The sequence below is a fragment of the Danio rerio genome, chromosome 19, assembly GCF_052040795.2.
Source record: "Danio rerio strain M-AB ecotype USA chromosome 19, GRCz13ab, whole genome shotgun sequence".
NCBI classification, from domain to species: domain Eukaryota; kingdom Metazoa; phylum Chordata; class Actinopteri; order Cypriniformes; family Danionidae; genus Danio; species Danio rerio.
In genome coordinates this window covers 5,290,001-5,305,000 of record NC_141039.2, presented here as the reverse complement: position 1 = coordinate 5,305,000, position 15,000 = coordinate 5,290,001, and the positions used below count along the sequence as shown (strand labels likewise).

At 37.5% G+C, this 15,000-nt stretch overlaps 1 long non-coding RNA gene across 4 annotated transcripts in view; it reads left to right on the top strand.

The window, feature by feature from the left end:
• The window catches only part of LOC141378993 (uncharacterized), a 136,728-nt gene that overhangs the window by 113,958 nt on the left and 7,770 nt on the right, over positions 1 to 15,000 (top strand). The window contains exons 4-5 of one of the 4 annotated variants that reach the window (XR_015516408.1): positions 10,332 to 10,425; positions 12,979 to 15,000. The exon at positions 12,979 to 15,000 is cut by the window's right edge and continues 81 nt beyond it. The exons of 1 other annotated variant lie outside the window; for it this stretch is intronic. This is a non-coding gene — a long non-coding RNA (uncharacterized LOC141378993). The remainder of the gene's footprint in view (positions 1 to 10,331; positions 10,426 to 12,978) is intronic. 2 more of the 4 variants (XR_015516409.1, XR_015516411.1) reach the window with 2 other exon arrangements.

The following is a 15,000-nucleotide window of genomic DNA, read 5'->3' as shown; positions in this document are numbered from 1 at the left end:
ACTGCAAAATAAGCTGCATTGCATGCGTATGAACAATATTAGATGTTAAAGTCAATAAGTAAGATGAGCTAATGCTATTGGCTATTTTGAAAAGGGAGAGGAGCTACTCGTTTTTTCAGTTTCAGTTGAGATGACGTCAAATATCGCATAGATATGCTCATTTCAAAGCACTTCACAGGATCTTTTAGAGAAATTCTTGGCACTACAGCTGCTTTAGTGTCTTTCAGAGCAGGGTTTATGCTAATAAGGCAGTGTCCCTCAACAGTCGTGGGTGGGGCCTGTAAAATGTGACATCACTCTATACAGATTATTCGAACGCCTTGTTTTGAAGCACTGCGTACCGTTTATATGGGTTAAAATATGAAATATCAATTAATTCCTTTTTTCATTGTTATTTATTTTTATTATTATTATGTTTTTATTATTATTTATGTTTATTATTATTAATTTATTTATACATTGTTTATTATTTGAACAAACACCATGTAAAAGTGAATTTTGCATAATAAGTTAATAATAGTATTTAATCTAATTCCACTTTTTCTGTTTGTGTTCAGAATTTTTAAGTGTTCATTTCTTTTGAGTAAGAAATATAGGATGTTTATGCTTTCATTTAGAATATCTCTTGCCTTTTAAATAATTTTAGACTCTCCTGCATGCTAGATACACCAACTAAAAGGAGATACGAATATTGTCTTGTATAGCCCTTGAGACAATCTCTTTGTTATAGTCTAGAGTAGACTAAAGACTCATCTGTTTAGTCAGGCATACAGTTAAAGTCCCACAGCTTCGTCTTAATCCAACTGCAGTAGCCGTGTGTGCCCAGAGCTGTTGTTTTATACATGCTCTTCTGCGCCAGCTCTCTGTTTACATGGAAAACTCTAATGATGTACTGTATTAAATTTGCAGTTTGAAATATAATGCGAGGAATCCCATGTATCCCTCTGTGCAGTGCACTTGATTTGACATTCCATTTGCAGTTTGACATGAATTGCAGCTGATACTTCCAGTTCTTCTGATTTTTTATGCCTTATATGTAAAGCAGTTAAAAATATCTATACATTTTTTGCATAAAATTTAAATGGTCTAGATTTTTTTTTTTTACATTAGTACTGGGTTGGAACCCCTTTTGCCTTCAGAACTGCCTTAATCCTTTGTGGCATAGATTTAACAAGGCACTGGAAATATTCCTCAGAGGTTTTGCTCCATATTGACATGATAGCATCACACATTTGATAGCTTTTTACACTAAGGGGTTATGGATTAATAGTTAGATTGGGGGTTTGTTTTGTTTTGAACTTAAAACGTGACAATAATTCATTTATTTATTTATTCATTGATTTTCTTTTCGGCTTAGTCCCTTTATTACTCTGGGGTCACCACAGCGGAATGGGCCCCAAACTAATCCAGCATATGTTTTACACAGCGGATGCTTTTCCAGCTGCAACCCATCACTGGGAAACATCCATATACACTCATTCACACTCAAACACTATGGACAATTTACCTATACCACATCTTTGGAGTTGGGGGAAACCCACGCCAACACAGGGAGAACATACAAACTCCACACAGAAATGGCAACTGACCCAGCCAGGGCTCTAACCTACAATCTGTGAGGCAATTGCGCTACCCACTGTGCCACCGTGCTGCCCCGACAATATTTTAATTTAATGCAATCCTATCAGCCTTTCTACTTTTAGCACACTTGAGAAATAATAGCAGATTATAATTCTAAATTACTTTGACATTTTTTTGCTTGCTTTTTTTCTTATATTTTCTTAATATTTGTATTGTATATACTGAATTAGAGGATTAAGGATTAATAGCTTTGTTTATTATTATTATTTTTTATTATTATTATTCACTTAGTTTTATTTATTTTCTTTTACCCAGTATTTCATTTATTTATTTAATTATTTATTTTTGCTCTTAAATGCATACAATTAACTTAATGTAAAAAATTTGATAATATTTAGTTTTTTGTTGTTAGGTTATTTATTTATTATTATTGTTGTTATCATTTATTATTACTGTTATTTTGCTTAGTTTAATTTATTTTCTTTTACTCTGTGTTTACTTTTTTTGCTTAAATGCATGAAATTAACTTTACAATTTAATAATTTATTTTAACATTTTTTGATATTTTTTTATTGATGTACTGAACTAGAGGATGAATGATTGTTAATTAGCTTTATTTACGTATTTATTATTATTGTTTGCTTTGTTTAGTTTGTACTATTTTACCCTTTATAAATTATTTGATTAATTAATTAATTTATTTTTGCCTGTAAATGCATGGAAATGCATTGACTTTAAAATTTAGAAATTTAATTTATTTTATTTTTTTTTATTGTATGTACTGAACTAGAGGATGAATGATTGTTAATTAGCTTTATTTATTTATGTATTTATTTATTAATATTAATATTTTGCTTAGTTTTGTTAATATTATTTTACTCTTAATAAATTATTTGATTAATTAATTAATTTTTGCTTGTAAATGCATGAAATTTACTTTACTATTTTAGAATTTATTTTAACATTTTTTGATATTTTTTTTATTGTATGTACTGAACTAGAGGATAAATGATTGTTATTAGCTTTATTTATTTAAGTATTTGGCGGTTCATTCCACTGTGGGGACCCCAGATTAGTAAAGGGGGTAAGCCAAAAAGAAAATGAATAAAATGAATTCATGTTATTATTATTATTATTATTACTATTGTTATTATTATTATTATTATTAATAATAATAATATTATTGTTGTTGTTTGCTTAGTTTTGTTTATATTATTTTACTCTTTATAAATTATTTGATTTATTTATTTATTTTTGCTTGTAAATACATGAAATTAACTTTTTTTGATAATATTTTTATTCTGTGCATTGGACTAGAGAATGAAGGATTAATAGTAAGCTTTATTTATTTATTATTATTAACTAATGTAATTTATTTATTTTTGCTTGTAAATGCATTGAATTGATTGATTGATCAATCTTCAAATCATGAAATGAATTTTCACCACAGCCATATCACCCTGCAGCCCAAGTGCAACCTAACTTAACTTAACTTAACTTAACTTAACTTAACTTAACTTAACTTAACTTAACTTAACTTAACTGGTGCTAAACAGGGCTGAGCCTGGTCAGTACCTCAATGGGAGACCACATGGGAAAACTAGGTTGCTGTTGAGAGAGGCCAGCAGGGGGAGCTCAACCTGTGGTCTGTTAAGCCTGATTTATACTTCTGCGTCAAACACCGGCGTATGCTACGGCGCTGACGCATAGCCCTTCGCCGTGGCCATCGCCGTCACTGACGTGCACCTCTCAAAAAATGTAACTACACGTCGCAACGACGCGTAGCATAAGCTCTGTGATTGGTCGGCTTGGTAGCGCTGACGAGTCTGGGCGGGACCGAGAGGCGCGCGAATGGCGCGACGCCGCGCGAGCGATTGTTTACAAGTGTGGAGTCCCGTGAAGGAGCTCCGGATGGAAAGTTTTGTTTTGTGTTTACCTCATAGTTAAAGTTGTTGCACGTCCGCCGGTTCCTGCCTCAAAATGAGCGAGTTTGAGCCACTTGTACATCCCGGAAGTGTTCAGGAAATGCAAAAAAGTAGCGAAGAAACTTGACACAGAGGAACATTTACACCTCACTGCCAACTAGCGTTTCGGAAGTGTTAATGCAGACCGGCAGAGACAGCGCGCAGAAGTATAAATGCACAGCCACGCGCGTTGCCTGCGCCGTGGGTTACGCCGGTCACCTGACGCAGAAGTATAAATCAGGCTTTAGTCCTAATGCCCCAGTATAGTGAAGGGGATACTACACTGTTAATGGACGCTGTGTTTCGGATGAGACGTTAAGCTCAGATCCTGCCCATTAAAAATCCCATGACAATTTTCATAAAGAGTTGGGGTGTAACCACGGTGTCCTGGCCAAATTCCCTCCATCGGCCCTTTTTTAACATAGCCTCCCAATCATCCCCATCCACCGAACTGACTCCATTACTGTCTCTCCACTCCACCTATAGCTGGTGTGTGCTGAGCGCACTGGTGCCGTTGTCTCATCTAAATAGATGCTACACACTGGTGGTAGTGTGGGAGACCCTCCTCATAATTGTGAAGCGCTTTGGGTGTATGGCCATCCATGAGAAATGCGTTATATAAATACACACATAACTTTACCTGCTTGACATCATTCAAGCATCCATGAGCAAAGATTTCAAGATGCTACAGCATTCAAGCATCTGCTATTAAGATGGATGGGAATGCAAACAAATAACAAGTGTATTCAGCTCTTCTAAACCTTTTTGAATTAAACATGCCACATAATGAGATCATTATCCTCAGGTTTGATTCTACAGTTTGCATATGCTGCTTTACATTCCGCTAATGCACATTTAGCAGTCTGCTAGTTCCCTATTCTTAACACTGCCATCTTGTAGCGGTTGTTCTTGTCTTGTGACGCTTGTAATTATGCACAAAGAACCAGGCAGAAGACAGACGAGGTGAAGAAGTAATTTCATACCAATCACTGCTCATTACCTAACGAACATTGATGACACTCAGCCCTGGAGAGGCCACACAAACCGGTCCTGATGAGTTGTAATCACATTCTTATTTACCTCTTTGGAGATAACGAGGTTTTGGAACACAATTAAGCCGCAGTCAGGTTAAAGCAGGGTAATTCCAGCATTATTTCCTAGCCATGAATAATTAATGCCGGTATAATTGGTATTTATTTGCCTGCCAATGTCGGGCGTCGGAAATGCTTGTTAATTGTGTTTCCTCGACTCGACTCTCAACAACTCTTTTGCTTTTAATTAATAGGAAATTAATTTTACAGTGCTCTGTTTTGACAGGGTTTGTTTACATTTCGCATGTGCGAGCGATATTGTTGTATGTTGGTGTTTAAAGTTGAAGTTCAGCTGAGTTTGTATGAAATCTGAACTGTTAATCCTTCTCTTTTGTTTGCACTTTCACTCTCTTTGTCTTTCAGAGAGCTCAATAATGTTATTACCTGGTGACTGGGCTGGCCAATCCTGAAGGACACCTCAGGCTGTTGATGTTGCCATCCTCTCTGCAGATCTCTCGCACAACCCCATACTGAATGTAACCCCAAACCATGACTTTTCCCTCACCAAACTTGACTGATTTGGGGTTCAGATAAACAGATGGTTCATCAGAAAAATCTACCTTCTGCCACTTTTTCAAATGATCAACTAGAAGTCGAGTTATTATTTGTTGCTCTTGCAACTGGGATCGACTACAAGACTTTTGTCAGGTAGTTGCATATTATGTAAATTAGGGATGTCCAGATCCGATCAAGTTACCTCCCGATCAGGACTCTAATATAATTTAACACTCTAGATGTGTTAAAAAATAATGTATGTATATATATATATATATATATATATATATATATATATATATATATATATATATATACATACATTATTTTTTAACACATCTATAGTAATACGGTGGCACAGAGTTAGACCTTGGCTTCACACAGAAGCAGCAATGCGTGCGGCGTGACATTTGTGTGTCTTTGTTGCAGAGACGCTATTGGTTAAATACTGGCAAAGTAGTGCGAGTATGTCTGCGGTCTGGAGATATAATAAAGTAGATGACAACAACATTGCCATAGCAAACTGAGAGATTTGTAAACTCGGCATTGCAAGAGGTGGAAAGGAAAAGGCTATACATTTAACACAACAAACCTGATAAGACACCTCAAAAACAAACGTGGAACCTCAATTTGAAATGCCGTCTCGCCATTATTTCACTGGGAAAGCTCTGCCAGCACTTTATAAGAAGATTTCTGATTACTTTTTCCTGTTCTAGCAGAAAACCCCCGCTCTCTCTCGTGAAGCTAATACGGAAGTAACTGAAACTGCAATTTATCGAAATTCTGCTAGTCCTGGCACTATAGTAGAGCAAATTTCCATTGAGCCCACTGTTAAAATGGCCAACTTTACAGCAGAAAAAAAGGTGTTTACAGGCTGGCACAAAGAACGATTTTGGTTCATATAGCTAATATTGCCCTTCATGACAGCTATGAAGGGGTTAATTTTTTTATAACTCATCCGTTTCATTTATATTAAGTTATATTAAGTCTGCATAATTAAGGGCGTGGCCACTTGAGTGACAGCTAGGTGTCGCTGGTCATTTCACCTCAGCTGATTCCGGCTGATTAGCCACTGAACCTGGCATATACATTGTATTTTTGTGTTGTTTTATGTGGCTTTACACAGTCAGTTGCCTTTTGGAATTATTTCTTACAATCATCAGATGATATGGCATGCTGTGTGCACTTTATCGAGCTCACAAATCCATTCACGTGGCCTCCATTTCCCAGGTGAGTGAAACTATATACTTATATACCATCTCTATAAATGTATTCATTCATAATGTTTTTTAGAGCTGCAACGCACTACAGAATCTGACAGATTGATTAGCTGTAGGCTATAAAACAATCATCTGCAACGTTGTCATACAGTGTTATGCCTGGATTTCATCAATAGCCTTTACATTTACTAACACAGACTATATATGAAGTGTTTGCGTTTTCCTCCTGTAGAAAAATGTCATAAGAACAATGTTTAGTGGCTCAAAGTCTAAACACTTTATTAATATCGTGTACAACCATGGATATGGATACCACGTACATATTTTTTGTAGTCTAAGATTTTCTCCATGTTTCATTCACCACAGACATATGGGGTTCGTCTGTTGCTCATAGGTCGCTACTAAGCCTTTATGTATTATAAAAGTATCAGATCGGGTTTCGGTATCGAGGGCAAAACAACCTGATTGGGACATCCCTGATGTAAATGTTAAACCAAAGCACTACTGGGATGTGTTAAATTCCTAAATACAAATGGTTTTGGCTAAAGGAACGGTGTTGCTTTAAGCAAATACATTCTAAAAGGAATTGAGCCCAAATGTAAGCTCCTCTGTGCTCTACTTTAGTAAATGATCAGACTTTTATTTTTGCTTCCAGGACAGCAGGTATTTTTGAACCAAAACATCAATGGAGCACCATTGGGACAACATAAAAACACGTACATCTTCATATTAGTGGTTTATGCATGAGAGAGAAAAATAAAAGAGCTAAACTGAGCTCACTGAAGAGAGTTTAATTATTCAAACCCTAAATAAACAGTCAAGCCACATTATTTATGCCAAATTATTACCAGCAAATCCACATAAAAAGGCTAAGCCTTTCACCTTGAGGGGAAACAAAGCCTTTAAATGGCCTATCAGTCGTTTCTTTATGTTTCGCCGGATGACACACTCATGTAGCGTCACACTGTGAGATTCACTCAGTTAAATGCCAGTGGAAAGTTCACACTACAGTATTACCCATGATACATTTCACCTGACAACTCTGTCACTGCATTTGGTAATGATTTTTTCTTCGCTCACAGATACCCTTTCTTCATTGACAGAGCTGTCATAGTGAGTTCAGAGCCGAATGTTCCATTTCTGGCCTCTTTTTTTCTTTCCTCTTGCTCCTCAGATCATCTTACACAAACATACTCTGAGAGTCCGTGATGGTGAAATAAGCAAGTTTTCCTAAAAGACTTTATCTTCTACTGTGACGAGAATTCAAAAGACAGAAATATAAACACCAGTGATTTTTTTTCAAACATCTCTGTAATATGAATTATTTATCTTTGCGACTCCTATTGGATTGCACATGTTGTTCCAAACAGCTTTTCAATGTTTTGGTCTAAATCTTGTGTCATTTTATAATTTGGTCTAAGTCTTGTCATTACATCTCAAGGAACTTTGTACTTGAAAGTTCATTCATTCATTCATTCATTCATTCATTCATTCATTCATTCATTCATTCATTCATTCATTCATTCATTCATTCATTCATTCATTCATTCATTCATTCATTCGTTTTCCTTTGGCTTAGTCTTTTATTTATCAGAGGTCGTCACAGTGGAATGAGCCACCAACTATTCCAGCATATGTTTTACACAGCGGATGCCCTTCCAGCCATGATCCAGTACTGGGAAACACCCATACACACATTCACACACATACACTCATATCCTACTGACAATTTCGTTTATCCAATTCACCTATAGCGCATGTGTTTGGACTGCGGGGGAAACCGGAGCACCCCGAGGAAACCCATTCAAACACGGGGAGAGCATGCAAACTCCACACAGATGCCAGCTGGAAACCAACGACCTTCTTGCTGTGAGGCGACAGTGTTACCATTGAGCCACTGTGCCGCCCTACTGGAAAGTTGCAGCATACATATTGGGAGTAACAGAGGGCCTAAAACAGATCCTTGGGGCACTCCATCTTTTGTCAGTGCTAAGCCAGTTAGTTCTCAGTTTCTGGGCTTTGTGTGGCTTGAAACTTCTTAGCATTATATATTCTTTTGCAAGATTGAGGATATTTTTTAATATTTTAAATGTAAGCACACAATGGTAAAGGCACTAATATCACTACCTGACAAAAGTCTTGTCGTCGATCCCAGTTGATTATTTGGAAAAGTGCCAGAAGGTCGATTTTTCTGATGAATCATCTGTTGATGGCAACATCAACAGCCTGAGGTATCAAGACATTTGTGCTGCCCATTACATTACAAACCCCAGGAGAGGGCAAAGCCTCCACATCAAAGCTCCTGAAAGCAAAGAAAGTCAAGCTGCTCCTGGATTGGCCAGCCCAGTCACCAGATATGAACATTATTGAGCATGTCTTGGAAAAGATGGAGGCATTGAAGATGAATCCAAAGAATCCTGATGAACTCTAGGAATCCTGCAAGAACGCTTTTTTTTTTTTTTTTGCCATTCCAGATGACTTTATTAATAAGTTATTCGAGTCATTGCAGAGATGTATGGATGCAGTCCTCCAAGCTCATGGAGTCATACACCATATTCATTCTTTTCCCACTGCAACATGACTTTATATTCTATACTGGACATTATTTCTGTTAAGTTGCAAGACTTTTGTTTAAAGAAAACCTGTAACCATTGACTTCAATGGTATTTGTTTTAACTACTATGTAAATCAATAATTACAGGTTTTCAACTCCTCTTTATCTTTAGGCCACAATACCCTCCATTATGATGGTTAATAATATTGTGAACGTGCTCTTCAGCTACAGATAATAGATTGTATGGAATCTAAAAAATATTTTGTTGGTTTAAACTTGTGCTTATTTGGTTTGGGGGAGCAATTTGAGGGTATTGACATCCAAATCAGGTGAACGGTGTAGCAATTACCAAAGTTTGCATATGTGCCTCCGACTTGTTAAGGATCCAAAATTAATTGGACAGTAAATTATTCATAAACCAATCTTTCACTTTTTTAATATTTTGTTGAAAATCCTATGCAGTCAATTACAGCGTGAATTCTGGAACACATAGACACTGGTTTTCATCCCTGGTGATGCTCTGCCAGCCCTTTACAGCAACAGTCTTCAGTTCCTGCTTGTTCTTGGGGCATTTTCCCTTCAGTTTTGTCTTCAGCAAGTTAAATGGAAACTCAATTGGATTCAGGTCAGGTGACTGGCTCGGCCATTGCATAGCATTTCACTTCTTTCCCTTCAAAAACTCTTTGGTTGATTTTGCAGTATGCTTTGGGTCTCTTTCCATCTGCTCTGTGAAGCGCCGTCCAATGAGTTCTGATGTCTTTGGCAGAAATGTGTATGTGTCTATGTGCAGAAAATAATGTCTTTGGTTTTGGGTAGTTTTAAAAAAGTGCCTACCTAAATACCTAATAAATCCATTTAATTTAACACTGACAAAAGAAGAAGTGCTTTGAGGATCTGTTTTAGGCCCTCTGAAATTTTCAGTCAATTACATGTATTACATATTTGTGGCTGCCAAGGTTTCTGAATGGTTGTCACTGTGTTGCTAGGGGTGGTTTCTGTGACATTGTTAGATGCTAAGACTTAATGTTGTTTTTATTTATTTATTTAATTAATTAAGTACTTAGGAAAATATAAATTTCTATTCTGTTTCCTTATCTTGCCTTGCTTATCTAAAATAGAGCTTGTGGAATGGCGTGGAACTGCTCCAAAGATGGTCTCATGATCATTATCTGCAAAGGGGGCGATGGGGAGAAAAAAGGAATCTCATGAGCAACCTGGAACAGGAAAGGAGAAGAGAATGGCATGTGTCACGGAGGCGTTTTCTGTGTGGCGAGATATGAGCTACATCTGTTTTTATCACTGTTTCTAAAAACAAACATATGGTTGTGAAATCTTATCCATATGCTGCAGGTTTTCTTCTCTCGCAAACACTAATTAAAGCTCTCACTTTTCCTCCCCACTGCTGTTCTCTGTAAACATAATGCAGATGCCTTGGAGTCCCTTTCTGTTTCCTTCTCTCAGTAAATCCTAGAGGGCACGAATGAGACTTTGGCCGTGCTCGAATGCATTGAATTGATCAGGTGTGTATCAGTTGGCTACATCAGTAGGAATTATGATACTGACACAGTTCAGTTGAGCGTTCTTCATTCCTGCTGTCATCAGAGCATCTGTGTACTGTATGACATTGAAGATTATTGTAGAACAGGAAATATTTTTAAGTCAAACTGTGCAGTTGAATTCAATGTTTTTTAAGGAAGTGGAAATGAAAATAATTTAAATTCCATGGTCTAAAGAGAGTTTTTAAACCTCTTAACGTTGTATGTGTAAGTTTTATTTTTTAAAATAGATTTCTTCCTGCTATGCATTTGAATAGACATTTATCCAAGGAAAAAAAATATCACTCATATAAACAGTCGTATGCAAAAGTTTGGAGACCCCTGTTAATTTTCATAATTGCAATCTGCCTTTCAAATCAGCAATTTCATTTGGATATATTGTATACTCTAGGGAAAAAGCATCATTTCAGTTTTGACATAACATTTATTTAATCTACAGACGCAATGCAATTTAAGTCGTATATTGACTTAAAGTCATATATATATATATATATATATATATATATATATATATATATATATATATATATATATATATATATATATATATATATATATAGCTACACCAACACAAGATAACTGCTTTAGCTGCAGACAGTCAGCTTTAATTTGAGGGTATTTACATCCAAATCAGGTGAATGGTGTAGCAATTACAACAGTTTGCATATGTGCCTCCCACTAGTTAAGGGTCCAAACGTAATTGGTAAAAAACATACATAATAATCATAAATTAAACTTTCACTTTTTAATACTTGGTTGAAATCCTTTGCAGTCAATTACAGCCTCAGGTCTGGAAGGCATAGACATCAGCAGACACTGGGTCTCAATTGGATTCAGGTCAGGTGATTGACTTGGCCATTGCATAACATTCCACTTCTTTCCCTTCAAAAACACTTGGGTTGATTTTGCAGTATGCTTTGGGTCATTTTTCATCGGCACTGTGAAGCGCAATCCAATGAGTTTCTGAAGCCTTTGGCCTAATATGAGCTGAAAATAATGCCTGAAACACTTCAGAATTCTGCTTTTGTCAGCAGTCACATTATTAATAAATACAAGTGAACCAGTTCCACTGACAGCCATACATGCCTACGCCATGTCACTGCTACCACAATGCTTTACTGCTTAGGATCATGAGCAGTTTATTTCCTTCTCCATACTCTTCTCTTTCCATCAGTCTGGTACAAGATGATTTTGATCTCATCTGTCCATAGGATGTTGTTTAAGCACTGTGAAGGTTTTTTTTCAAACTCTTATCTGGCCTTCCTGTTTTTGGGGCTCACCAATGGTTTACATCTTGCAGTGAACCACTCTGGTGTAGTCTTCTCTTGATTGTTGAATCTGACACACATACATCTACCTCCTAGAGAGTGTTCTTGATCTGGCGAACTGTTGTAAAGGGTGTTTTCTTCACCAAGGAAAAAAATTCTTTGGTCATCCACCACAGTTGTTTTTCGTGGTCTTCCAGGTCTTTTGGTTTTGCTAAGCTAAGGATGTTCCAATCAGTTGTTTTGGCCATGCCTAATGTTTTTGCTATCTCTCTGATGGGTCTGTTTTGTTTTTTCAGCCTAATGATGGCTTGCTGGACTGATAGTGACAACTCTTTGGTCTCATCATGAGAGTTGACAGTAACAGATTCCAAATGCATTTAACACACTTGAAATGAACTCTGTACCTTTTATCTGCTCATTGTTATTGGCATAATGAAGGAATAAAAAACACTTGGCCACGGAACAGCTTAGAAGACAATTGTCCGATTACTATTGGACCCTTAACAAGTGGGAGGCACATATGCAAACTGTTGTAATTCCTACAGCGTTCACCTGATTTGGATGTAAATACCCTCAAATTAAAGCTGATGTCTGCAGTTAAAGCACATCTTGTTTTTTTCATTTAAAATCCATTGTGTTGGTGTATAGAGCCAAAACTGTTAGAATTATGTCGATGTCCAAATATTCATGGACCTAACTGTGAGTATATATACATCAGTGGGCCATAAGCACTCACTTATGGCCCACTGATTAAAAACCCCTGGTTTAGGCAAAGTGCCAAACCTAAAATACCATTAAACATGGTAAAAAAAAAGTCATAAAATATATAATGGACTTACTTTGAAAGCGTGGCCTGGGACATATACAGAGACACGCAGGGCCAATAGCACATTTTCCTATTTTCTCTATATTAAAAAGTGCAATTACAGTGAGATAATATTAATGAATTTCAGTACTTAGAAAAAGCAATGATGAAATAATTTCTATGAAATCCCATTCCTCGACACAGAACACTCTATATTTCACCATCTCACCCCTTGGCTGATGCCTCAGGCATTTCCTTCGTGTTTTTTCCCCCCTTTTAATAAAACATCACACACCACACAGCTAATGCTAAATTCCCTCTTGTAATGCCTGGGTTCATAATTGCTCACGGCGCATTGATTTACCAGGCTCTGTATGTGCTATATATCCTAAACATCTGTTCCTCTCCATCTCCAGCTAATCAGACCTGTTGTTTCTCCCGCAGGATGTCAGGGACTTTGCCTGGTCGAATTAGGCCGGTTAGCAAAAAACGTCCACATCAAAGTCAGCAAGCAGAATAAACACATCACCATCATTCAGCGTGAGCCTTTATAGGACACCCGACGATCAATCAGTGGAAAATTCAGAGTGATGTATAATCTCCAGAAAGAAGCGAGTCTGTTTGATTCGCATCCGCTGTTCGCACATCTTTGTTTTATTCATAATCACCTGAGTTTCCTGATCAAAGTCTCCCACCGCACCTCCGTCCACCCACTGCGATTAAAAACCCCGTCTGGCAGCTTCCACAACCCGCTGGAACCTTTTCATCAGGTGCTTTCTTCATTTCCGTCTTCGTTAGTCGTCCGTGTGGGAATCCTGCCTCTTTCTCTTTCTCTCCAGGATGAAATAATAAAGCCTCGATTCCGCTTTGATGCCTGAATAAGTTCTCGTTTCGCATGTTTCGGCAGGTTCACGGTCTCTTGATAAATGTAAAAGAGAAAGCTGGCGCTGTTGGTGGCGTCTTCTGGTGTGAAGTAAGACGTGACAGGTCTGCAGTTGATGTTGAGACATAGATCTGACACCTTTTTATCATTCAGGTATACTTCTACTAGCTTTTTACTAGACTTTGTGTCTTTCATACAGCAGTGTTTTGTTTGAAATCTTTGAGCTTTTTTTATAAACTCCTACTGTAGGCTACCTTTTGTAAAAGCGGAAAGAGTTAGCTGTGAAAGAGACGTTGCTATGCAGTTATTAATACTTTTTTGAATGGTACTTTGTTGATAGGGTGTTCTGAGTGGTTCCTGGGAGGATACTGAAGTATTTTTTTTCTATTAAAACAATCTAAGTAAGGGAATCATCAATGGATTGAAATGTTGGGTGATCCACGAGTGGATAACAGTCCAGTCAGAACACAAAGCAGAATATTTCTTGATTTACAGGGCACACCCTCAGCTAATTGCAACACAAAGCAGACTGTTTCACGGGGCACGCCCTCAGCCAATCGGAACACAAAGCAGACTGTTTCGTGATTCATGGGGCACGCCCTTAGCCAATCGGAACACAAAGCAGACTGTTTCGTGATTCACAAGGCACGCCCTCAGCCAATCGGAACACAAAGCAGACTGTTTCGTGATTCACAAGGCACGCCCTCAGCCAATCGGAACACAAAGCAGACTGTTTCGTGATTCACAAGGCACGCCCTCAGCCAATCAGAACACAAAGCAGATTGTTTCGTGATTCACAAGGCACGCCCTCAGCCAATCAGAACACAAAGCAGATTGTTTCGTGATTCACAAGGCACGCCCTCAGCCAATCAGAACACAAAGCAGACTGTTTGTGATTCACAAGGCAAGCCCTAAGCCAATCAGAACACAAAGCAGACTGTTTCATGATTAACAGGGCACGCCCTCAACCAATCGGAACACAAAGCAGACTGTTTCGTGATTCATGGGGCACGCCCTTAGCCAATCAGAACACAAAGCAGATTGTTTCGTGATTCACAAGGCACGCCCTCAGCCAATCAGAACACAAAGCAGACTGTTTGGGATTCACAAGGCAAGCCCTAAGCCAATCAGAACACAAAGCAGACTGTTTCATGATTCACAGGGCACGCCCTCAACCAATCGGAACACAAAGCAGGCTTACACAAACATACTCTCTTTTGTGAGTTTAATTATAATTTAGACTATATCCACAACAGATCTCGTGAGCGAAATAGGTTAACGTTACGCTGATGGGTTTATATTTGAGAGCTCACTCTCTCCATGTAGGTCAAATAATACTTTACACATTAAGTTAATGGGATTTTATTAGGCTTCTACTTTTTTTGTTGATAAAATATTTTTTGACAAATTAATTAATATTATAATGCCATGTCAGCATTAACAACCGGTCCAAATATGGTCAATTATGTACCTTCTGATTCTATGGGCATTTATGGTGTAATAACTGAGCATATCAAACTGTTTGTGGAGATTTTTTTTTAACTAACTAAGCCATACATCTACTTTGATCAGAAAACAGGTAT